Source organism: Mustela putorius, unplaced genomic scaffold (genome assembly GCF_011764305.1).
Source record: "Mustela putorius furo isolate JIRA1106 unplaced genomic scaffold, ASM1176430v1.1 tig00003863_pilon_pilon_pilon, whole genome shotgun sequence".
Lineage (NCBI taxonomy): Eukaryota > Metazoa > Chordata > Mammalia > Carnivora > Mustelidae > Mustela > Mustela putorius.
Genome location: NW_025422015.1, coordinates 5,865,686 through 5,892,406, shown reverse-complemented (window position 1 = coordinate 5,892,406; position 26,721 = coordinate 5,865,686). Strand labels below are relative to the sequence as shown.

Below are 26,721 nucleotides of genomic sequence, written 5' to 3'. Positions count from 1 at the left end.
GCACCACCTCCAGTGGAGGGAATCTGCACAGCCTTGCTTTCCCATGACTTGCACTGTGTCTTCTCACTGCTTTAGACATTGTTGGAAAGCTTCAGTGGCATGTCTTCTTGCAGTCTTGACCACTGCAGCTCAGTACTTCTTCCCTTGGTGGCAAGCTGTACTCCCTCATCTTTCAGCATCTGTTGCACTGGAGCTCAGCACTGCCTCCAGTGGTGGGAAGATGAATGATAAGAGCTGCTTGATAGCATGGCAATGCAGAAGTCTGTCACTGGAGGCAGTGCTGAGCTGCATTGGGACAGCTGCTGAGAGACATGCCAGTGCAGCTTGCAGGCACTGGAAGCAGGGTGAGCCTTATTGTGAGACCCTAGAAGAAATGGGAATGTCGGTTTTAGCCCCTAGAGGCAGCGGTCAGCTGCAGTGTGATGGATGCCAGAAAGATTTGCAGTGCTTCTGATGGCCAGGAGAGGCAGTGTTGGGATGCAGTGCGAGACCATGGGTGGTATGGCTGTGCATCTTGTCACCACTGGAGGCAGTGCTGAGCTGCCATGGGAGATGCTGGAAGGAGTGACAAGGAAGTATCCTGCCACTGGAGGCACTGTTGAGCTGAAGTTTAGGATGCTGCAAGAATCCTGCAGTGTAGTTTCCTACCACTGGAGGCAGTGATCAGCTGCAGTGGGGGGATACCGTCATGTTTTGCAGTGCTGATGACTACCACTGGAGGCAGTGGTGAGCTGCACCGGAGAGGAGCAAGGAGACATGACACTGCAGCTTGCCTCCACTGGAGGCAGTGGTGAGATCCAGTGAAAGATTCTGGAAAACACTACACTGCTCTTTCACACCACTGGACGCAGTGGAGAGATGCAGTGTGAGACGCTGGAAGGAGGGGCCATGTCAGTTCCTGCCACTGGAGGCAGAGGTCAGCTGCAGTGTGAGTAGGAACCTTGAGAGAAGCCATTTCAAATATCATGAAAACTCAGAGACATCACATCACCTCAGTCCAAATCCTGTGAGATCTAGTCCAAATCTCATGAAAACTTATTCCAAAGCTCAAGAGTTCTCAGTCCAAACCGATTTGAGCAGGAAGCTCATGAGAATTGCCTGGAAACCCCCAGTGAACTCGCTTCTGGAGGTGGGGGCACTCAGAGAGCCAAGTAGGACTAGCCCGTGGACCCAGGTGGTCACAACACAAACCTAGTGAGAAAGCGCTCCAAACGCATGCATGCACGTGGCCCAAATCACAACAGAATGCAGGCCAATTCTCAATACTTTTCTGCCCCCAAAAATACCAATTTGGGCAGAAAGTTCATGAGAATTTGCTAGGAAACCCCGGAGAAATCACTTCTGGCAGCAGGGGCCCTCAGAGGAGCTGCATGGACCTGTCACATGATCTCGCAGGCTCATGGTCAGAACCACACAATAATGTGCTCCAAACGCCAGGTGCATGATGGCCTGTATTGCCTCAGAATGCCGGCCACCCCCACACTTTGCTCAGCCTCCTGGGGATCACACCTCAGCAGTGGCAGATTGGGCCTCCATGCCCCTAGTCCCTAATCCTAACCCTATGTTGGGTATTTAGGCTTCCATCCCCAGAGGCCTAGCCCCCAAGCCTTCCAGACTGGGGACCCCTGAGCCACACCCCAGGACTCCGCCTGCCACCCCAGAGGAAACTATGCTGTTTGGAGCTGCACAGAACCCTCAGAGTGGGATCAGGAGGAGGCCTGGAACAAACAGCTTAGAAGCCATGAAAACAGAATTAGGGAAATAAATGATGTCGTGAACCATTCCAACATCAGAATTATTGGGATCCTTGAGGGGGTGGAGAAAGAGAGAAGACTAGAAGATATAGTTGAACAAATCCTGAATGAAAATTTCCCCATGATGTCATGAACCATTCCAACATTAGAATTATCGGGATCCTTGAGGGGGTGGAGAAAGAGAGAAGACTAGAAGATATAGTTGAACAAATCCTGAATGAAAATTTCCCTAATCTGGGGAATGGAACAAGTGTTCATGTCCTAGAGGCAAAAAGGACACTCCCCAAGATCAACGAATCTAGAAAGACCTCAAGGCACTTAATTTTGAAATTCATGAATCATAATCTTAGAAAAGAGGCTCTAAGAGCAACTAGGGGGAATAGATTCCTTACATAGAGAGGAAGGTCCATCAGAATAATGTCAGACATGTCCACAGAAATCTGGCAAGCCAGAAAGGACTGGCAAGACATATTCAGGGCACTAGATGAGAATAATATGCAGCCAAGGATACTTTATCCAGCAAAGTTGGTATTCAAAATGGATGGAGAGATAAAGCTTCCAAGACCAGTAAGGTTTAAAAGAGTATGTAACCACCAACCAGCATTATAAGAATTATTAAAGGGGGGGTTATAAAACAACCCAATAAAAGAACCCAAGAGTGACATAGAACAGAAATTTACAGAGACAATCTAGGAAACAAGGACCTCACAGGCAAAATGATGTAAAAACAAAAACAAAAACAAAAACTTATCTTTCAATAATCACTCTCAAGGTGAATGGCCTAAATGCTCCCATAAAATGGCACAGGGTTGCAGACCAGATAAAACAACAGGACCCGTCCCTATGCTGCATACAAGAGACACATTTGGAACCCAAAGATATATCCAGGCTGAAAGTGAAGGGATGGGGAACCATCTTTCATGCCAACAGGGCTCAAAAGAAAGCTGGGATAGCAATTCTCATATCAGATAAATTAGAATTTAAGCTAAAGATTGTAGTCAGAGATACAGAAGGACACTGCATCATTCTTAAAGGTTCTATCCACCAAGAATATCTAACAATTATAAATATTTATGTCCCCAATATGGGAGCAGCCAACTACATAAGCCAATTGCTAATCAGAATAAAGAGTCACATTGATACTAATACATTAATGGTAGGGGATCTTAACAAGCCACTCTCAGTAATAGACAGATCATCCAAACAGAAAACCAATAAAGAAACAAGAGCTTTGAATGGCACATTGGACCAGATGGACCTCATATATATATATACAGAACATTCCATCCTAAAACAACAGAACACTCATTCTTCTGGAGAGCACATGGAACTTTCTCCAGAATTGCTAATTAAAACAGTGAAGGAATTATTTGGGAGGAACTGGTCTTATTCAATGTATTTCTACTCTGGCAACCAAAACAAACAAACAAACAAACAAACAAACAGAAAAACAAAAACCAAAACGAAAAAACCCCTAGACCTCAGTACATCTACCGATTTATCTTTATGTGTTTTTTAAAGTAACTTAGCAATATCTGACAACTATAGAGCCAGAAATCCAGTATACATAGGATATTCATTTAAAAATTTCATACACTACTGGTAGAAGTACAAAGTGGTACGATTACTTTGCATAAGGCTAGTATTTTATTATAAAATAAAACAGGCTTACCATACAACCCAGAAGTCCCAATCCTATACATTTACCCAAGAGAAATGAATATATATGCCCATATAAAGATCTATATGAATGTGTTTAGTAGTGTTATCCCTAGTAATAAAACTGGAAACAACTACAACGTCCATCAATTGTATCAATGTATTTAGACCACACATAAGATGCCTACTGCTTAGACATGGAAAAGAATAAACTTTTGATATGTATAACGTGGGTGGATCTTGACACATAAGGTCCAGTGAAAAAAAGTGAAACACAAACTAATACAGACAGGCACACCTTCGAGATGTTGTAGGTTTGCTCCCAGACCACCACAATCCAGTGAATATTGCAAAGTAGGAAGTCAAGTGAACTTTTTTGGTTTCTCACCCTGTATAAAAGTTCTCTTTACACTAAACTGTAGTCTATTAAGTGTGGAATAGCAATATGTCTAAAATAACAATGTACATACCCTGACTTAAAAATACTTTATTGTTAAAATGCTAACCGCCATCTGAGCTTTCAGTGAGTCATAATCCTTTTGCTGGTGGTGGGTCTTGCCTTGATGTTGACAGCTGCTAACTGACGAGGGTGTTGGCCACTGGAGGTGGGGATTGTTGTGTCAATTTCTGAAACTAAGAAACACTGAAGGTTGCCACCTCTAATGACTCTTCCTTACATCTAAATACTTTCAAGTCATTATATGGTTATTATTTGGCCTAGTTTCAATACTGTCAGGTCTCAGAGAGTAGGAGGCCAAAGGAGAGGTCGAGATAGGGAACAGGCAGAACACTCAAAGTATTTGTCAAGTAAGTTGACTGTCTTACAGGGGTGCAATTTGTGGCATCCCAAAACCAATACAATGATAACATCAAAGGTCGTTGGCCATCACCATAACAAATATAATCATAATAGTCAAGTTTGGAATATTATGGAAATGACCAAAATGTGACACAGAGCCAGGACGTGAGCAAATGCTGTGGAAAAATGGTGCCAATGGACTTGCTTAACTCAGGGTTGACACCAACCTTCAATTTGTAAAAGCACAATATTTATGAACTACAATAAACCAAAGTGCAATAAAATGTATGTCCACACATGCTACCCACGATTCCATTTTATATGACAGTGTAACACTAGCAGAACTGTGGAGACAGAAATCAGAGCAGTGGTTTCCAGAATCTGGAGAGGGGGGTAGGGGATTGACTGCAGAGGAGCAAATGGAACTTTTAGAGTGATCACCAAACCAGCACCACAAGAAATATTTAAAGGGTCCTCTAACCAAAGAGGGACCCTACAAGTAACATAGACCAGAAAGGAACAGAGACAAAATACAGTAAAGTCACCTTTCAGACAAAACAAAAATGCACTAAATTCATATCTTTCAATAGCTACCCTAAATGTAAATGGGCTAAATTCCCCAATCAAAAGACACAGAGTATCAGATTGGATAAAAAAGCAAGACCCTTCAATATGTCGTCTGCAAGAGGCTCATTTTAGATCCAAAGACACCACCAGATTTAAAGTGACGGGGTGGAGAACTATATCATGCCAATGAACATCAAAAGAAAGCTGGAGTGGCAATTCTTGTATCAGACAAATTAGATTTTAAACCAAAGACTGTATAAGGGATGAGGAAAGAAACTATATAATAATTAAAGGGTTTACCCATCAAGAAGATCGAGTAATTGTAAAATTTATGCCTCTAACATGGGATCAGCCAATTACATAAGCCAATTAATAACAAAATCAAAGAAACACATTGACAATAATGGTAGGGAACTTTAAGACTCCCCTCACTGCAATGGACATATCACCTAAGTAAAGATCAACAAGGAAATAAGGGTTTTCAATGACACACTGGACCATATGGACTTCACAGATATATTCAGAACATTCCATCCCAAAGCAAAAGAATACACATTCTTCTCCAGGGCACATGGAACATTCTCCAGAATAGATCACATCTTGGGTCACAAATCAGGTCTCAACTGGTACCAAAAAATTGGGATCATTCCTGACATATTTTCAGACCATAATGCTTCAAAACTGAAACTCAATCACAAGAGGAAAGTTGGAAAGAACTCAAATACATGGAGGCTAAAGAGCATCCCACAAAAAAATGAATGGGTGAACCAGGAAATTAAAGGAGTATTTTAAAAATTCGTGGAAACAAACAAATGAAACAAACAAATGAAAATGAAAACACAGCTGTTCAAAATCTTTGGGATGCAGCAAAGGTGGTCCTAAGAGGAAAATATATAGTACTACAAGCCTTTCTCAAGAAATAAGAAAGGTCTCAAATACATAACCCAACCCTACACCTAAAGGAGCTGTAGAAAGCACAGCAAATAAAGCCTAAACCCAGCAGGAAAAGAGAAATAATAAATATTCGAGCAGAAAGCAATGAAATAGAAACCAAAAGAACAGTAGAACAGATCATCAAAACTAGGAACTCGTTCTTTGAAAGAATTATTAAGACTGATAAGCCCCTGGTCAGACTTATCAAAAAAGAAAAGAGAAAGGACTCAAATAAGTAAAATCATGAATGAAAGATGAGAGATCACAACCAACACCGAAAAAATACAATTATAAGAACATATTATGAGCAACTAGACAATCTGCAAGAAAAAAATGCATTCCTAGAGATGTACAGACTACCAAAACTGAAGCTGGAAGAAATAGAAAACCTGAACAGACTCATAACCAGTGGAAATTGAAGCAGTCATCAAAAATCTCCCAACAACAAGAGCTCAGGGCCAGCTGTCTTCCCAGGGGAATTCTACCAAACATTTAAAGAAGAATTAATACCTATTTTCCTGAAACTGTTCCAAAAAATAGAAATGGAAGGAAAACTTCTAAACTTTTTATGAGGCCAGCATTACCTTGATCCCAAAACCAAAAAAACCATCAAAAAGAATTACAGACCAATATCCTTGATGAACACAGATGCAAAAATTCTCACCAAAATACTAGCCAATAGGATCCAACAGTACATTAAAAGGATTATTCACCACGATAAAGTGGAATTTATTCCTGGGCTGCAGGGTTGGTTCAACATCCACAAATCAATCAATGTGATACACAACATAAATAAAAGAAAGGACAAGAAACATGATCCTATCAATAGATGCAGAAAAAACATTTGACAAAGTACAGCATCCTTTCTTGATCAAAACTCTTCAAAGTGTAGGGATAGAAGGTACATAACTCAATATCATAAAAGCCATCTATGAAAAACCCATAGCGAATATCATTCTCAATGGGAAAAAAAACTAAGTGCTTTTCCCCTAAGGTCAGGAACACGGCAGGTCCACTGTCACCACTGCTATTCAACATAGTACTAGAAGTCCTAGCCTCAGGAGTCAGACAACATAAAGAAATAAGAGGCATCCAATTTGGTAAAGAAGAAGTCAAACTCTCTCTTTGCAAATGATATGATACTTTAGGTGGAAAACCCAAAAGACTCCACTCCAAAACTGCTAGAACTCATACAGGAATTCAGCAAAGGAGCAGGATATGAAATCAATGCACAGAAATCAGTTTCATTTCTATACATCAAAAATGATACAGAAGAAAGAGAAATGAAGAAGTCAATCCCATTTACAATTGTACCCCAAACCATAAGATATTCTAGGAATAAATCTAACCCACAAGGCAAAGGATCTGTATGCAGAAAACTTAGTATGCTCAGGAAAGAAATTGAGGAAGACACAAAAAATGGAAAAAAACTTCCAAGCTCATGCATTGGAAGAACAAATACTGTTAAAATGGCCATGCTACCTAGGGCAATCTACACATTCAAAGCAATCCCTATCAAAATACCACCAACTTTTTTTCACAGGACTGGAACAAATAATCCTAAAATTTGTATGGAACCAGAAAAGACCCTGAATAGCCAGAGGAATGTTGAAAAAGAAAACCAAAGCTGGTGACATCACAAGTCCAGACTTCAAGCTCTATTACAAAGCTGTAATCAACAAGACAGTATTGTACCGCACAAAAACAGACATATAGACCAATGAAACATAATAGAGAACTGAGAAACGGACCCTCAACTCTATGGTCAATAACCTTTGACAAAGCAAGAAAGAATATCCAGTAGAAAAAAGGAAAGTCTCTTCAACAAATGGTGTTGGGAAAATTGGACATGCAGAAGAATGAAACTGGACCATTTCCTTATACTATACACAAAAATAGCCTCAAATGGATGAAAGACCTAAATGTGAGACAGAAATTCATCAAGATTCTGGAGAAGAGTACAGGCAGCAACCTCTTTAACCTCTGTCACAACAACTTCTTCCTAGACACATTGCCAAAAGCAAGGGAAGCAAAAGCAAAAATGAATTACTGGGACTTCATGAAGATAGAAAGCTTTTGCACAGCAAAGGAAACAGTCACCAAAACCAAAAGACAACTAACAGAATGGGGGAAGATACTTGCAAATGATGTATCAAATAAAAGGCTAGTATCCAAAATCCATAAAGAACTTATCAAACTCACCTCCCAAAGAACAAATAATCCAATCAAGAAATGAGCAGAAGGCGTGAACAGACATTTCTCCATGAAGACATCAAAATGGCCAACAGACAGATGAAAAAGTGCTCATCATCACTCAGCACCAGGGAAATACAAATCAAAACCTCAATGAGATACCATCTTACACCAGTCAGAAGGGCAAAAATTAACAAGTCAGTAAACACTAGGTGTTGGTAAGGATGCAGAGAAAGAGGAAACTTCCTACATTGTTGGTACAAATGCAAGCTGATACAGCCACTCTGGAAAATAGCATGGAGGTTCCTCAAAAAGTTGAAAATAGAGCTACCCTATGACCCAGCAATTGCATTACTGGGTATTTACTCCAAAGAAACAAATGTAGTGATCCGAAGGGGCACGTGACCTGAATATTTATAGCAGCAATGTCCAGAGCCTAGAAGTCCATCGACAGATAATGGATAAAGAAGATGTGGTATATATACACAATGGAATATTATGCAGCCATCAAAAAATGAAATGTTGTCATTTGCAATGACATGGATGGAACTAGAGTGTATTATGCTAAGCAAAATAAGTCAATCAGAGAAGGACAATTATCATATGATCTCACTGATATGAGGAATTTGAGAAACAGTGTCTTGTTTCACAGGGGAAAGGAGGGAAAAATGAAACAAGATGAAACCAGACAGGAAGACAAACCATAAGAGACTCTTAATCTCAGGAAACAAACTGAGGGTTGCTAGGGAGTGCCGGGGTAGGGATAGGGTGGCTGAGTGATGGACACTGGGGAGGGTATGTGCTATGGTGAGCGCTGTGAAGAGTGCTGTAAGACTGATAATTCACAGACCTGTACCCCTGAAACAAATAACACATTATATGTTAACAATAAATAAACAAACTAAATATATATATATAAATATATATATATATATATAAATTTTCTTTTTTCCTTTTTTTTTTAAACTGAATTAAATTTCATCTCTGTAGGGCTTCCTTAAGGCTTCCATGGCTGCTGGCTTGTCAAATATGGCTAGTTGGCCCTGCCTCTATTAACTGCAGCTGTTTGTGTGAATTCTTTCCTCACTTGGGAAGAGCAAAATTTGTGTTCCTATAGGTGATGGCGCCAAAACTGAAAACTGGTTAATAAAATACTAAAAATTTTCAGCTCTCTGTATCTCTTTTTTGTGAGCCATAGTTCAAGAAATACCATTTTGTTGTATTATATTTTGGTAGACAAGATATTTCCTGATGGCTAATTTTGTAAGACAGACTTGAGAAAACCTAGATAAGATTGTTGATCTATTATTTTTATTCTATTAGAAAGCATCCTGGTTAATTTCCATAGCATCAAAATGACCTGGGAGGAAAAAGAGCAATAACTGCACATTTCCATTAATTGCAATATAATAACAAATAAATATTAGTGAGGACAGTTCCATTAGATTTATTTTATTTTATTTTATTTATTTATTTGACAGAGATCACAGTAGGCAAAGAGGCAGGCAGAGAGAGAGTGGAGGAAGCAGGCTCCCCGCTGAGCAGAAAACCCAGTGCAGGGCTCAATCCCAGGACTCCGGGATCACAACCTGAGCCAAAGGCAGAGGCTTTAACTGAGCCACCCAGGCACCCCTAGATTTTCTTTCTTTCTTTTTTTTTTTTTTTTTAGAAAATCAAATAGAAAACAGCATTGCAATTTACTTAGGGACAAACTGTTTTAGAAATGAATTTATAATTAGGCCAAAAGACTAATCACATAAAGTATTATACAGTTGTCTCGTAGCTATTCCACTGAGTGAAATTAATGAATCAAATTTTATTCCCTGTTATCTTCTTTACAAACACCTCATAAACACAAGAAGTGGCTCTAAACCCCTTATTGTGTCCAAGGTTAGATTGAGACCTATAAGCAAGTTTGGCAGCCTGATGATTTAATGTCACCTTCAAGCCAGAATCCATAAATATTTCTTCAACATACAATGCAGGTGGGATGAAACTGACTACCTACTCATAAAAATTGTATGCCCCTCCCAAAGAAGTGGCACTGAATATAATTCTGTGTTTTGACTTATTTGCAAATGTCTGTTAACTTGCTGTTTTTTCATCCCTTCCCTTATGAGTGACGAAATGAAGGAATGAAAAACTGTAACTTACATCATAACAAGTAAAAGGGCATTGGTCTCACATTCATTCACTAGAGCTTCCATAATGAAATACCACCGGCTGCATGGCTTAAATAACAGCAATTTATTTGCTCATTGTTCTCATTGTTCTAGGATGCCAGGCAAATTGGATTAGGGCTCAGTCTGACGATTGCATTTTAACTTATTTACATCTTTAATGCCTTATTTCCAAAATCACATTTTGAGATATGGGGAGGCTTATAACCGATGAATTTGGGGGAGATGTAGTTCAGCCTGTGATAGCTGGCCATCCTAGAATGTTAAAATCAAACAGGGAAGGACTTTACTTCAACCCCTGGCAGCTTTGATTACAAAATCTTAAAACATAACTATCTTCCATGGGATTTCATGTTTCACTTTGGGATTCCAAATCCTTTTCTATACAAGAAAATTTGCAGAAACAAAGGAACAAAAACAGATCCATTTCCTAACTTACTTCTACTTGCTAAAGTAGGCTTAGTATCCTGAGGGGGGTGGGAAAAAAACAGCAAAACAGTCCCTGTTTTTATCAAGTGCAAGTTCCCCCTTTTATCAAGTGACTGTTGAAACCAGGAAACTCTTAGAACATACACTAAAGGATTTAAAATTTAGAACTTTTTTTTAAATCACTCATTCCTTGGAAGCCACATCATGTCAAATGTATGTTATGCTTTGAACCACAAATAATAGGATACCTTCCTATCAGAAGGGCAATTATTACCCAACATGAAGCCCAGTGGCCAGCAATTCCAGGTTGGTGAGTTCAGTACCAAAATGAAGATGGAACTGGGGAATTCTTGTCCGCAGGTCCTGCCCCCAGGCTTGGGGCCTGGAAGGGAAGACTTCATCCTCTTGAATCTCTTTTTATCAAGGAAGAAGGCTTTGCTCAGAAGGGTAGCAAATATGCTACCCCCAAATATGACTGCAGGAGTTCAGGATATGCCACCCCCAAATATGCCACTTTGGTACCTTGATTGTCTTGAGATGTCAGCACTTGAAAAATAGCCAGCACAGGGAGAGGCTTTCTCTGAACTCCCCTTTTTGGCATAATGACATATGGTCCAAAAGGAACTCAATTGTCCTAAATCTTCTCCTTGGGAGTTTCAACAACCAGGGAAGACTGATAAAATTGGACATCACACTCAGACAAACTTTGTCACAAATTATCATACCTCCAATCTATTCTTCAAAGTGCCCATTCATCTTTCCTTAAAATGATTTCCTCTCCCCCTAAGAGGCTTACATTTATCTTCTTTCCCTATTAAAATGATATTTAAGCCTGAATCCCAAGCCACCTCAGGGAGTTACTCATTTTTCCCTTGGTATCTTCCATGTGCCCTGGAGGTATACATGGTAATCAATGTCTATTTGTTTTCCTCTGTTGTTGATTACAGAGGTCTTAGCCAAGAACTAAGAAGGGTGGAGGGAAATTATGTTTCCTCCCCTGTAGTCCAAACCTCCCCTAAGCCGTCCCTGGTCAAAGAAGTGGAATTTATTCCATTGCTTTTCACACAAATACACAACAGAGATGGGCTCAAGCTTTTTAACTAATGTTCTCACAAGGGCAACACCCACTTCAGCAGGAGTTGAATTTATTTGCCTTTCACCAAAATTTTTGAGAGAACTTGAGTTTATCAGCATTGTTCTATTTTAGTGCCTTGCTTCAATTATCTATTGCTGCACTAAATGTTACTCCCAAACATTATTTAAAAATAATGTTTATTTTGCTCACTGCTCTTGGGCTGAGTGGACTCAGCTAAGCAGTGTTCACTTGGTTCTCTGTGCAGGTGCAGTCATGCAGTGGGGGCTTAAGATCATCCTGAAGTCTTCTTCACACATATCTAGCACCTGGGCCAAAGCCACTCAAACAGCTACCAGCTGGAAGAGCTGGGGCTCCTTGGACATTTCTCCACTTTTCTCTCTAGGAGGGCTCCCCACATGATGACTTCAGGTGGACATTTAACATGGCTATGGAGGCTCCATAAGTGAGTGCCCCAAGAGAAACTATCAGAAGCTGCCTGGCCTTTTCTAATTTAGCTCTGGAAGTCACACAGTATTGCTTCAGCCACATTTACTCATCACGGCAGCCCAAGACCACTCAGGTTCAAGAGGGAATAGAGACTACCTCTTGAAAGGAGAAGTAACAAGGATTTGGTGGACATACTTTAAATGCCACTATACACCACTTAATGACTAGCTCTCTTGTCACCTATTCAGTTGGACCATACTTAATTTACCTCTAAGTCCACAGAACCTGCTTTTCATGGTCATGTACACCTCCAGGCCCTCATCTCTCATCACTCTCCTTGTGGATAATTCCCACTTTCACTTCACATACCTCCTTTCCCAGGAGGGACTACTTAGAGAAGTACTTCTTAGCCCCGTTACCAGTACTTCTTAACTCCATTATTTTGATAAAACTGAAATCAACCCAGCTAAGACAAAGCTTCAAGCCAGTAAATTTTAGGCCTTATTTCCTCTCATGATTTTTTGGTCTCCAAAGAAGAAACAAAATGCAGAGATAGCCAACTAGCAGTAGGGAAGGTTCTCCTACATCAGCTAGGCCCAAGACTACAGGCCATCCAATGGACATAAAATGTCTGCCAGTCTGTCCTTCTGCCCTTCTGAAGGTGGACTGCTTATATTTTGCCCACCTAAGCAGGATGAACATCTGGAATCTTAGCTCTTTCTCCCTTGAAGTCCTCTCTCCTCAGTATTGGTCAAGCTGACCAACCTTTCCTTGAGTAAAAAATTCCAGTGAGAGCCTGAAGTAATGAGTACGCCTCAAACACTATTTCACCAAGGAAAATTAAATGAAATTTTTTCAGTGGCAGCTTAACCACTTTAGGAAGAAAAGGAACCTTGTACAATTTATGCATACTGGTAAGAGGAAAGGAAAGGAATTCAGTGAGCTCAATCTAGGACAGCGAGTCCACTAAGTGGCACTAAATTACTCAAAATGCCAAATATCTTTGATTCTGCCTTAATTTCTATTAAAGTTATCTTGTTTGTTCATTTGTTTTGTTTTAAGATTTTACTTATTTATTTGACAGGCAGAGATCACAAGTAGGGGGAGAGGCAGGCAGAGAGAGAGGAGGAAGTAGGCTCCCCGCTGAGCAGACAGCCCAATGTGGGGCTCGATCCCAGGACTCTGGGATCATGACCTGAGCCGAAGGCAGAGGCTTTAACCCACTGAGCCACCCAGGCGCCCCTGTTTTGCTTTGTTTTAAGCAGAAGACGCTGAGGGAATGTTAGGAAGCTGTTTCTGTGAGCACACTTGAGAATGTAAACCACAAGATTTACAACAGGCTCTGTCTGGATAAAATAGAATTAAGCGTATATACATATCAGTTACCATAAAATGTAAGTAAATTTTACACTTATTTTGTATTTTGTCATCACAAAATTGAGTTTCTGTGTAACTCTGTGACTAAAATAAGGAAAAAGTTTCCCTATAATCTTCAAAACTTTATCTTACTAGTCTTTTAGGACTTCTACTTGTAACCTTTATGTTATAAATATTTGTTTTTAAAAACTGTGTTTATTGGGGCACCTGGGTGGCTCAGTGGGTTAAAGCCTCTGCCTTTGGCTCAGGTCATGATCCCAGGGTCCTGGGATCGAGGCCCACATCGGGCTCTCTGCTCAGCAGGGAGCCTGCTTCCCTTCTTCTCTCTCTGCCTGTGTCTCTGTCTACTTGTGATCTTTCTCTCTGTGTGTCAAATAAATAAATAAATAATCTTTTTAAGAAATAAAATAGGGCGCCTGGGTGGCTCAGTGGGTTAAGCCGCTGCCTTTGGCTCAGGTCATGATCTCAGGGTCCTGGGATCAAGTCCCACATTGGGCTCTCTGCTCAGCAGGGAGCCTGCTTCCCTCTCTCTCTCTCTGCCTGCCTCTCCATCTACTTGTGATCTCTCTCTGTCAAATAAATAAATAAAAATCTTTTAAAAAAATTAATAAAAATTAAAAAAAGAAATAAAATAAAATATATATTTTTAAAAACTGCTTTTATTAATGTGTTCATGCAGAGTTATAAACTCTATTTGCCAAGGAAGATTGATTTTATCCACCAACCCTGAGCAACTGGTCTGATGATTTTTAACCTTGTTTCAGTAGTAAAATGAAAACACTACAAACTGTTTCTTAAAATTAGGAACATGGCCAAAAGCATTCTTACTTGCAAAAAGTATATTATACAAAATAACTTTAACAGGCTGACTTTAAAACACAATATAGCATCTTGATTTGTCATAACCTTGACATGGAGCCCTGGTAGGATGCCCTGCCTCTTTGATCTTCTGACATTCTACCTGATAGATGTCAAACTCTGAAAAAGGAGTACATTTGAAGGATCCTTGGAGGATCAATCTCAAAAGAAAAAACTGTACGAAAGCCTCAGAAACATGACAGAAAATGAAAAGAAATAATATAGGGAGTGAAATTGTGAAATACATCACACTTCTATTTTGTGTGTGTGACAGTGTAAAATTTACATCAACATTAAAACTGAAAACAAAGGAAATCCATGGCTCATGGAGTTTCCTAAGATCACCCCGGCAGAGGGTGACCCCCACTTCCAACCCCAAGCATTTTAGTTACAATGAAGTTCAAGTTTATGGGTGCTAGGAATATTCAATCAAACAACTGACCTACGGTCTTCACAGACTGACAAAAGAAAAAGGGGAAGAAGACAACTGTTGTGGTTTATAAGAGCCTTAGGACATAACAAACAGATGTATTATATGGTCCATGATAAGAGTCTGACTTGAAAAAAAAATATATATATATAAATATATATATTTAAAAAGAAATATATATATACACACGTATATATACACATATATATGTGTATGTATATATAAAGGACATTTTGGGGGCAGTTGAGGCAACTGAATATAGTCAGTATATTAGGAAATAATTGTTCATTCATTAGGAGTGATAATGGTATCATGATATAGGATTACATGCTGACATATTTTGGACTGAAACTTCACATAGTCTACAATGTAAAATAGTTTAATGAAAAAACACATAGATGAAGTATATGTGGCAAGATAACAATTGAGGATAGAATATTTTTTCTAATATTCTTTATGTCTGAAAATTTCAAAATAAAAATTTTTGAAAGTACATGGATGTTATTCCTATTCCCCCATTTTTAAAAAAGACTTTATTTATTTATTTGACAGAGAGAGACGCAGAGAGAGAGGGAACATAAGCAGGGGAAGTGGGAGAGGGAGAAGCAGGCTTCCCACTGAGCAGGGAGCCAGATGTGGGGCTCAATCCCAGAACCCGGTGATCATGACTTGAGCCGAAGGCAGACATCCAATGACAGAGCCAACCAGGTGTCCCCCCCCCATTTTTTAAATTCTTAAAATAAGAAGGAGAGGCCTGTTGAAGTTGGCTTAAGAAGATGGTACCTGTTAAGTTCGAAAGAGAACTAGCAAATTCAGCCAGAGTGCTTTCTTTCGTTGTTAAACCTCTCACCATCCAAACAAAACAAATCTAGAAATCTTGAATCACCGTTAGATTTATTTGTTGGACAGAGCTATGCCAACTGTGCTTCCCTCGTGAATGTCAGGCTAAAAGGCAAAGTGTAGTTACCGCAGCAGCCAACCAAGTCCACCAGAAGACAAAAGTGTTGGACTCGCAATACAGGTGGAGCTAGAGGGTACGACGTTAAGGGAAATAAGTTGGTCAGACAAAGACAAATACCATATGATTTTACTTATATGTGGAATTTAAGAAACAAAAACAAATGAATAAAGGAGATAAAAAGGAGAGAGGCAAACCAAGACACAGACTCTTAACCTATACAGATCAAACTGATGGTTACTAGAGGGGAGATGGGCGGGGAGATGGATGAAATAGGGGAGGAGGACCAAAGAGCACGCTTATCACGAGGAGCCCTGAGTAACGTGTGCAATTGTCGAAGCACATACTGTACACCGGAAACTAATGTAATACGGTGTGCTAATTATACTAGAATCAAAATTAAATAAATAATGGGTTAGGGGGCGGAATCTATCAAAATAAATAAATAAGAGCTGTACTCTCTTTATTGGTATCAGTGTCTCTGTCTCCAAAACTAAATGAAACAATTGGTCAGAATAAGCCTCTGAGTCATGCTATAGCAGTAATAACAATGAGTGACACTACCGATGGTAATAATAAGGCCCACCATTTATCCAGCACTCAGCGAAAGGCATGAGAGGGTGGTCCGGACTTCACAGATGGTGCTTCAATATTATGATCGAAAAGGCATGTTGGACACACTGAGTCACTATGTATAGTCTTTCCTTAAGCCAGGTGTTCAACAGGAATTATTAAGTCTTTCTCAGCATGTAAGGGGTCAGACTCTCAAGGGGAAGCACTGTTAGCTCACGGTGTAGGGGCAACACGGGAAGCTGGCACACCCCCTTCTCTCCTCACACCCTGTCTCCCACATGTCCCGCCTTCATCCTTCTGCCTTCCAGAAGAACTTGTTCCACCCCACCCTGCTGAGGCTGCCTATATGCTCCCTAAGTCCAGCCCTTATTATACAATCCTTCCAGCTGTTCCGCACAGTTCAGGACCAACATGTTCATGGCTCTATAATTTTTTCCATATCTCTACTGATTCTTCAACTTATCCCTCCTGCCTTCCCTACGCTGAGTAGCTGGAAATACTGCGCCTTCCTTGTTGGCACCTGCTGTATGCCAAACTGCTCAGGAACAGAAGGGATTAAGAAAGGCTGAAGAAAGGAGTGGGGTGTCTTCAGCTCTATCTCCCCATCCAAACACAAAACCGAACGAGTCTCTGAGGGCTGTGGCTTCTTGTAGACACCCGGAGTCACTGGATTCAGCTCCCGGGATTAGGGATCAAATGATGTAAAGTAAGTAGGTGACAAAGCTCGGCAAGGAAACAAGGGTGGCTGTGCTAATTGTGAAATAACTGGATGCTGGGTTCGTTATGTCTTCCCTAGGTAACACTTTGAACTCTACATCAAAACTTTAAAACCGTATTTTTTTTTTTTAAGATTTTATTTATTTATTTGACAGAAAGAGAGATCACAAGTAGGGGGGGCGGGGGGGGGGGAGAAGCAGGCTCCCTGCTGAGCAGAGAGCCCCTTGCAGGGCTCCATCCCAGGACCCTGAGATCATGACCCGAGCTGAAGGCAGAGGCTTTAACCCACGGAGGCACCCAGGTGCCCCTAAAATCGTATTTTTATAAAAATTGTTTCAACTGTTAAGAACAGCGTGTCCTCGGAGGGTGCTCATAAAAGATCCACTTATTCAACAAATATTATGTAGGAAACTAACGAAGGGAAAGACAGTCTTCTACAAGGAACTTAAGCTGAAAGGAGAAAACGATGAATGCAGCGGCCCCTAAGGCGCTCAGTCGGGTGAGCGACCGACTCTTCAAGTCCGGTTGTAATCTCAGGGTCGGGAAGTCCAGTCTCCCCTCTGGCTCCGTGCGGCGTGGAGTCTGCTCAAGACTCTCTCCTCCCCGGGCCTGAGTGGTTCAGCCTTCGGTGAAGTGGCTGCCTTCAGCTCGGGTCTTGAGCTCGGGGTCCTGGGACACAGCGCAGCCTCCAGCCCCCGACTCAGCCGGGAGCCCGCTTCTCCCTCGGCCTCTGCCCCTCCCCCTCTTCGTGCTCTCTCTGTTTTTCTCTCTCCAGAATAAATAAGTAAAATCTCAAAAAACAAAACAAACAAAAACCTGTCCCTCTCCCTCAAGTAAGTAAATAAATCTTTAAAAAAAAAAAAAAAAGGAAGGAAGAAAGAAAGAAAAATGAATACAAATCATACTTGCTCTGACATGTACACGTAGGCAGTGCCATCGGAGTGCAGAAAAGCAGTGGACTTCCGACTGGCGAGAGGATGATATTTTAAGTTTAGATTTACTGAAAGGTTACTTCATTCTACAGCGGTAAGAGGAACGTGACGTTTTCCTTTTTCTTCCTATCCAATACTGCCTCCTAGTGGTTCCACGGCCCCTTTGCAGCGCCTCTCACCTCTCCCCACCCCCAAAAAGATAGAGAAAGGGAAATGGAAACGTTGCATCAAAGAATCACTATAGAATCTGAGTCGATTTGTGAATATTAGTTTTACATTGATCCATTTCAAATGAAGTCTTCATTTCCTTTGTTTTTCCTTTCCAGGAAAACTGTCCGTCCATAAAAGTGTCGTATACTATGGGTCCCAACATTTTATCACTGGGTGCTCTGGGAAAAGACAATGACCTCCCCCCAAAAAGGATATAAAAGGGAAAAGTAGAGACCTTCTGCTGCCTTCACAGAAGGGCCTACTCCTCTTCCCAGGCTGCAAATGAGAGCCGTTTCCTTGCAGACAGGGGAAAAGGAAGCTCACAGTTTGAATCGGATTGAAACATGATCCCCAAAACGTTGAAATCTTGATGCATGTATCAAAAGCCAAAAATACTATCACATCAGAAGTGGAACTGTTTTCTGTTTTGCAAGAGGTGACAGCTTAGTTACTGTTTTGGGGTAGGCTATGACTTGTTCTGGGATGACCCCCGGGATAGGCGCAGGGACTATTCAGGAAAAGCTGAGGCTCTAGAATCACATGAAAGATTATCAACGCAGCAGGCAGAATTACAGCTTTGAATGCGTTATGTTCCACCCACAAAACAAAACTGTCCATTTTTGCTTTATAAATATGGGTTGGGATATTGTGTGTCTACAAATGGGTGCTTCTTTTTGTGGTACATGAGCGTTTTATTGGAGAGGTGCTAACAGGAGCCAAAAGCTGGAACAGCCATCTTCCCCAGAAACTTTGTAAGACTTGGCATCCAGAATTGCTGCCTCAAGGCCTCTCTGAGGTTCAGCGGCTCAGAATATAATTTAGGGAGAGGAGGAATTTTGTTTCATGGATGTACTCTCCTTGCTGGGTTCCTAATTATCATTTCAGCATTTGTTGAATGAATACATGGAGGCAAAGTGCTCCCCATTTCCTCATGCTGGCCATCCTTACAGATTCTTCTCTCCCTTCTGCTGTCCTCCTGGTGGTTATTCTCACACAAAACGTGACTTGTAAGACTTTATGTTATTGTTCATATCCTTCCTAACACCTCCCGCCACCCTTACCTTACTCTCACCCAACATGACAATTCATTTCCCTCAAGATTTTCAAATCTTGCTTTGTCTACTATAATATCCTCCTCATTAGCCATTCTGTCTCCACTGTGGTCCATCTTCAATGCTATTGCCTAAGCCTTCTGAATTTCTCCAGTCTTATCTCCTCTGGCCCTCAGGAGAGCCTCCTCAAAAAATAAATAAATAAATAAATAAATCAAGAAATGTTGCCATGGATATCGGATGCCACAATATCGTATGTTTCAGATCCATACATTTCAGAATTTTTTTCCTGCTGCAAAAAATCTTGAGCAGAATATTCTGCATTTCTTGAATTACCTTGTTTTCTCATACCAAGATGTCTTTCATCTTTCTGTTACTCTTGAAAAAAAGAACCATATTCTTTTAAGTATGATCTCCTTCTTCCCATCCTTAAGTAAACACACGAGGTGCGTGCGGTATCAAATCTGTAATTCGATATGTTTTTAATACTGCGTGTTTAATCCATGAGAAACTCTTCAGAATATTAGCTCCTTAAACTGAAGTGATTGATTGGCAAGGAGTGAGCCCTAACACAAATAGGGTCAATTATGATGCTTTTCAGTTGATGCATCCTGGACTAGTCAGAGCCTTTTCTTGAAATTTTTGAACGTGAGACCACAAATACCCCATTTTCTTTCAGGTGTGTTTCTCAAAATTCATATATTGAAGTCCTAACCTTCAACATGGCTATTTGAAGACGGGGTCTTTTTGGAGGTAACTAAAATTAAATGAGGTCATAAAAGCTGGGCCCTGACCCGATAGGATTGATGTCCTTTCAAGGGACACCAGAGCTCTCTCTGTCCGTGCCACCCAGAGGACAGGCCCCGTGAGGATGCGGCCAGGAGGTGACTCATCTACAGGCCAAGAAGAGAGCTCTCACCAGGACCTGACGTGGCCAGCACTTTAACCTGGGACTCCCAGCCCCAAGAATTGTGAGTAAATAAATTCCTGGTTTTTAAGCCACCCAGTCTGTGGTATTTTGCTGTGGCAGCCTGCGTGTACAAATACTGAGTGGCTGCAAAGTAGCCATTAACAGAGGACACATTTCTTTTTTTTTTTTTTTAAAGATTTTATTTATTTATTTGACAGAGAGAAATCACAAGTAGTCGGAGAGGCAGGCAGAGAGAGAGAGAGAGAGGGAAGCAGGCTCCCTGCTGAGCAGAGAGCCCAACGTGGGACTCGATCCCAGGACCCCGAGATCATGACCCGAGCCGAAGGCAGCAGCCTAACCCACTGAGCCACCCAGGCGCCCCCAGAGGACACATTTCTGCCATGCTGAAGAAGGGATTCTAAAGGAATGAGCTGAGACAAGAGACAGAGAGACCTACAGGCACTCCTGTGCTCCAGGAACAAAGACTAGAACATCAGCAGAAGCATTTTTCTTTATTCTTTTTTGTACTTACTATACCTGAATTGGTTTCAGAAAAATGTTTTCTGAAATGGTACTTATTACATATTCTATACATAACCACTTTTTTCTCAGCATGCTTAATAATTATCTACAATTAAAAAAAAATGTTCGACCAGTAAAAAGCCTGATTAGGAAAATAATGATCACAAATGTATTATTGAAGCCGGGCTGTGGCCACTTGGAGAAATGAGGCTAGGTTATATTTTATGGCTTGAGAAATAAACTGACTTTTTAAAAAAAATTTTATTTATTTATTTGACAGAGAGAGATCACAAGTAGGCCGAGAGGTAGGCAGAGAGAGAGGCAGGCAGAGAGAGGAGAAGGGAAGCAGGCTCCCTGCTGAGCAGAGAGCCTGATGCAGGGCTCGATCCCAGGACCCCGAGATCATGACCTGAACTGGAGGCAGAGGCTTAACCCACTGAGTCACCCAGATGCCCCTAAACTGACATTTTAAATTGCTTCTTGAGAAATGTATCACTTTGTTTCATTTTATTTGTTTTCCACAACTTTCAGTCCTTTGAAGGGATTCTGTTAGTTGCTCTTTATAGAGCTCTTTATTGATAAACAGAGACAGAGGTAAACCAAAAGGAGACTCCTGGCTTCTCATCCATGACAGGAATTTCTGGTCTACTTTTTTCTTAGTATGTTCCAACTAAAGTGGAAAGAATCTTTTTAAAGAATCATTTTGGGGAGCAACCTGGGTGGCTCAGTCAGTTAAGCATCTGAGTCCGTTTTGGCTCAGATTATGATCTCAGGGTGAGGAGATCGAGCCCCGAATGGAGCTCTGTGCTCAGCTCAGAAACTGCTCCTGACTTTCTCTCCTTCTGTTCCTCGTCCCCTGTGTGCTTGCTCTCTCTCAAATAAATAAGTTTTTTTAAAAATCATCCTGACGGTTATTAGGATAGAATTAAGGTGGGAAAATGACTGCTGTACGTGCCATGAATGATTTAGGTAAGTGCACTAGTTGAAGTCAAAGGGCCTGGAGAGATGTGAGGAGGCCAAGCAAGAACACCAGCCTTTAGTCAACCGTACAATGCCAAGAGAATATTTTTAGAATCCTCCCAGAAGGAAAATGATGGCCTCCTACAAGAAGTCAGTAAAGATCTGACATAACTCAGAATTCAAGGGAACAGCCCATCTTTCATTATATATTTATGGCACATTTATAATTGGAAACCAACAATCAAATCCAAATTTATTTGTACACTCACATATTATATTCTTGCACAAAGGCTACAACAATCCAATTTTATGAGTTCTTCCTCATGTGGCAGACTTCATTTACACTTTAGAATTACCGTTTCAATACATAGTTTTCTATTATCTAAGCAATCTAATGAAATCATTTGATCATTTTTTTCTCTGGTGTATTACCCTAAGATAAAATTTTGGAAACTGTCTTGGGTTTTGAATGGGTGTCCTTATTAATGAGACAAATCTTGCAAAATATCCTTGACTTGAAAAATATTGTTTTAAAAAAACCATAAATAGCAGCTATGAAGCTATAATTTCAACAGAGGTAGGCAGCTGGAGCAGATACACATCTAGATTCATGGAAATCAGAGAGAAAAGAGAGAGAATAAAAAGCTGCCCATCATTCAGATGCAGATTTATCAAACATAATATAATGTTGCATTAATGACGAGCAGTGTTCAAAGATAACAAAGTCTTTGGGGTGGGGGTAAATGAGTAAAGTTGTCTTAAGTATTTTTCTTCTTTTCTCACCTAGGAAGTAACATAGTACATAGCAGATAAAAGAATTGGTTTTGGAAGGGGCACCTGGGTAACTCAGTGGGTTAAGCCTCTGCCTTTGGCCTAGGTCATGATCCTGGGATGGAGCCCCACATGGGGATCTCTGCTCAGCAGGGATTCTGCTTCCCCCTCTCTCTGCCTGCCTCTCTGCCTACTTGTGACCTCCCTCTTAGTCAAATAAATAAACCAAATTTTTTAAAAAATTGGTTTTGGAATATGACAGATCTAGATCTAAAGTCTAATTCACATGTAATTGCTGCATGTTTAATCTGTTGCTAACTGTACTTCGTTAGTTTCTAGTTCTTGCTAGTAATAGTTTAAAAAGCTGGCTGGGTTTGAGTGCCCTCATGTTCATTTATTTTTAAAATTCTTGTTAAATCAGTACTATGGCCATCAGATTGTGTTGCATAATATTATGAAAACAAAAAAGATCAATCTAGAGACTGCGGTAGGGACATGGCCGTTTGTTGTGATAGTCACTGGGGAAGAGATCACAACTGCTGCTTTCTCCAGCTTCCTATGTTCCACCATTCATCTTCTTTTTCCAATTCAACCATGCAAAGTAATTTCCTTTTCCCCCAGAATGCTTTTCTCCTGACATTTATCACAGCTAGCTCATTTTTTTCTGGTCTCAGTTCAACTGAGGCCTTCTCTAGCTTCCATTCCATCATTTTCCCTAAGAAATCACACTGTTGATTCCTTTATGGCAGTTCCTACTATAGACCATTATCATGCTTATGAATCTATTTAGTTGTCTATTTCCTCTAACTAGAACCAAGTAGGTTTTCAATAAGCAGTTGCTGGATGGTCAGATAGATGGATGAGAGAGGGATGGCTGACGGATAGATGATGGACAGGGTCTGATAAAGATCTCCTCTATTCATAATCTGACCACTTCTGATTACCTCTATGTTTAACACCTGTGCATTGCCTCCAACATTTCCCAACTAGACTGTTGTAGTGGGCTTCTTAACGGGTCAGCCTGCTACTACTCTGGGTCTCCTATGGCCTACTTCAACATCATAGTCAAGCTAATCCCCTTAAAGACATGTAAGTCTGTCTTCTGTAAAAAACAAAAACAAAAGAAACAAAAAAATCTGCAATGACCTCCCATATCCCTCCGAGTCAAAGCCAAAGCCCTTACAACAGTCTCAAGTCCCCACTTAGTGTGGTCCCTCCTTACCTCTCTGACTTCTCTTCACTCTTCAGTGAGAACTGCTATTGCCACCCTCTTCCCTGAACATGCCAGGGATTTAAGGCATTTGCTCTAGACTGTTCCCTCTTCCCATAATGTTTTCCTGCCAAAAATCTGAGTGACTAACAATCCTCACCTTTTAGTCTTTATTTAAAGGTTATCCTCACACCTTATTTACTACTGCCCCCAATTACCCCACCCACATGCCAGCTCTCCCTGTTGGTCTTTTTTCCCTATGAACTTACTACCTTCTCACATTCTTCCCTGCCACCTCTCACTCTCATGTAAACTCTGTTCACCCATGATTCCCAGACACGTACGACAGCGTCTGGCACGTAGTAGGCACTCAGTATCTCTTAACCTGAATGATTAATCTTGGTGTATATATAGAAGAGTCCTGGTAGTGGATTACAACATGTTGCTCTCCACGTGAATGTATCCAGGACCCAAGAAGGAAGAGTTCAGGCTAGATGCCTGTGGAATTGCCAGCTTTAGGGAGCTGATGCGAAACTCTCTCAAACAGCAGGAAGGAATCTCTGCAAACCCTGAACCAAAGTGATTATAACAGCATCATAATTCTTGTTTTTATCATTCTTGTATTCTCCATATGCATTTGCATTTGTGTTCCCTAAGGACATCTTTTTGAAATACTCCTGTCTGCCCTAAGAGACCAGTAATGGTCACCATTTATTAATCATCTAAGTACTGTTTAGGGTAAATGGCACAGTTGTGGTTCCATTAGATGATACAATAAGTGGGAAAGTCAGGAAACCCTGCTTTGGTTGGTTGCCGGCTGAGAAACTCACCAGAACTAATTTAAGCAAAATGGGGAAGTTATTTGCCAATGGACTGCAACCAAGCCTAAGAACAGGCATGGATACGGTTGTGGGCATCAGAAATCAGAGCTAGGAACCGAAATGCTTCCAGGTAGTCTTCTTGGGTGTTGACTTTTTTTTTTTTTTTTTTTTTTTTTAACAGCCTGTAAGCGGTGATGTCGCTAGTCTGAGTCGGCGCTGGAGCGGGAGTCCGGGCAGGAGTCCGGGCAGGAGCTGGGCGCCGTGGGCCAAGGACAGCGAGCACCTGCTACAGGAGCGGCCGCTTGCCTACTACCTGGACGCCTGGCAGGGCGACTTCGCCAGCGGCCCGCGTGGCTAGCGTGCCCCCGCGGCCGCCCCACACTCACCGGTCACAGAACACCCCCCCACCCCCCCAGCGTCTACAACACCCACGATCGAAATACCACCAGGTATCCTGCCAATTCGTTGTCGTTGGAGGCTGCCCCATCCGCAGAGTCGGGTTCCGGAGGACCCTTCACCTCCCAGGGTGTCTTCTTAACCATCATTTTGCTCCCATTTGGGTTCATCTACCGTTTCGCCTTTAGGAAGCAAAGATGCCCCAACTGTGGAGCAAACTTTACTTAAAGGGGCCAACACACCAGGCTTTCCTACAGCCCGCTTTTTCTAATGTAAATGTCGTGTTCAATAGCCTCATTTGATTAAGCTTTCAGGACTGTTGTGTAAAGTGAGGTGGGATAGTTTTGGCGTGTGACTGCGGTTTCCTGGGCACAGGGGTCGCGGGAGCGTGGAGACGCAGCAGCACTGCTCCTAGGGCTCATGACCACCCAGTAAAGCACACTTTTAGTTTTTGCAGTCTTCAATCTGAGAAAGGTAAGATATGTTTAAATAAACGTGATTGGGGGCACCTGGCTGACTCGGTTAAGCGTCTGTCTTCAGATGAGGTCATGATCTCAGGATCCTGGGATTGAGCCCCACCCACCCTGGCGGCCTCCCTGCTCAGTGGGGAGTCTTCTTCTACACCTGTTTGTATCCTTTCTCTCAAATAAATAAATAAATAAAATATTAAAAATAAGATTCACGCCACTGTTTAAAAAAAAAACCCAACAACGGGGGGAAAGACTGTTAGTTGCCAACCCAATACTCAGTCTCCCCTTATTATACAGAATTCCAACCGCATTTGCCAATCTGCCCAGCTAAGACATTTCCTGTGCAACAAAGCTCTGGCGGAAGACATCTAAGCCGAGGTCTCGGTTTGGAGCTTCTAAGGGTCTTTAAAGAGAGCTCACTTAATTACTGTGTCCTCTTTCACCAACCCTTCTTTCTGCAGGGAAATGGGTCTGGAGCTCCAGCAGTGATTCTCACAAGAATGAAAACCACAAACTAAGGAGAGCTGAAAGAAGTATATAGGATATGGATCAAATTGTAAGCCCGTCCTACCAGCCCTGACAGGCTCATAGTCCCTGCTTTGTGTCTAGTTGACAGGGATAGGAGATGAAAAGACACTGTCCCTTTTCCCAGAAAGTTAACAGAAGCAACTAACTTTTATTGCACATTTGGTATGTATCAGAAGTCATCCTTAGCGCTTTACATGCATTAGGAAAAAACAACAAAAAAATGGGGCGCCTGGGTGGCTCAGTCGTTAAGCATGTGCCTTCGGCTGGGGTCATGAGCCCTGGGATGGAAGCTGCTCAGCAGGAAGCCTGTTTCTCCCTCTCCTACTCCCCCTGCTTGTGTTCCCTCTCTCCCTGTGTCTCTGCCAAATAAAGTCTTTAAAAAAAAAAAAAGTGCATTAAGCATTATTCCATTTATAGGAAGGAGGATAAACATTTAGCAAGGTTAGCTACCCATGGTAATCCAAGGCTTGAAGCTGGGTCTTCTGTCATTTGTATGATTAACTACAATGTTATAGTTTCCCAGGCTTACCAACTGTATTTCAAATTTGAATTCAAAGGGATGAAAGCCTTTTTTTTTTTTTTTTAAGATTTTATTTATTTGAGACAGATAGTTCACAAGTAGGCAGAGCGGCAGGCGGTGCGGGGGGAGCAGGCTCCCTGCTGAGCAGAGAGCCCCATATGGGGCTCGATCCTAAGACCCTGAGATCATGACCTGAACCGAAGGCGGAGGCTTAACCCACTGAGCCACCCAGGTGCCTGGAAGAAAGTCTTGATGAAGGTGAGTACAAGAAACATGGGAGCAAAAGGGTCTAACTTTCCAGCAGAATCTTGGGTGCTTACCAGGAGTGTTAAAAATGAATATGCATGCACCAAGAAGCAGAGCAATATGGTCGGTGATCAGCATGCTTAATTTGGATCTTGAATGTTAAGTGGAAGAGACAGATGTTAAATAGGTAGGGAGATTATAAATTATAGCATCAATAATGAAAC

The 26,721-nt window shown here is 41.4% G+C and overlaps 1 pseudogene; it reads left to right on the top strand.

Moving 5' to 3' along the window:
• Positions 1-492: 492 nt before the first annotated feature.
• On the top strand, positions 493-24,961 carry LOC123387825 (annotated as a pseudogene).
• Positions 24,962-26,721: the final 1,760 nt, after the last annotated feature.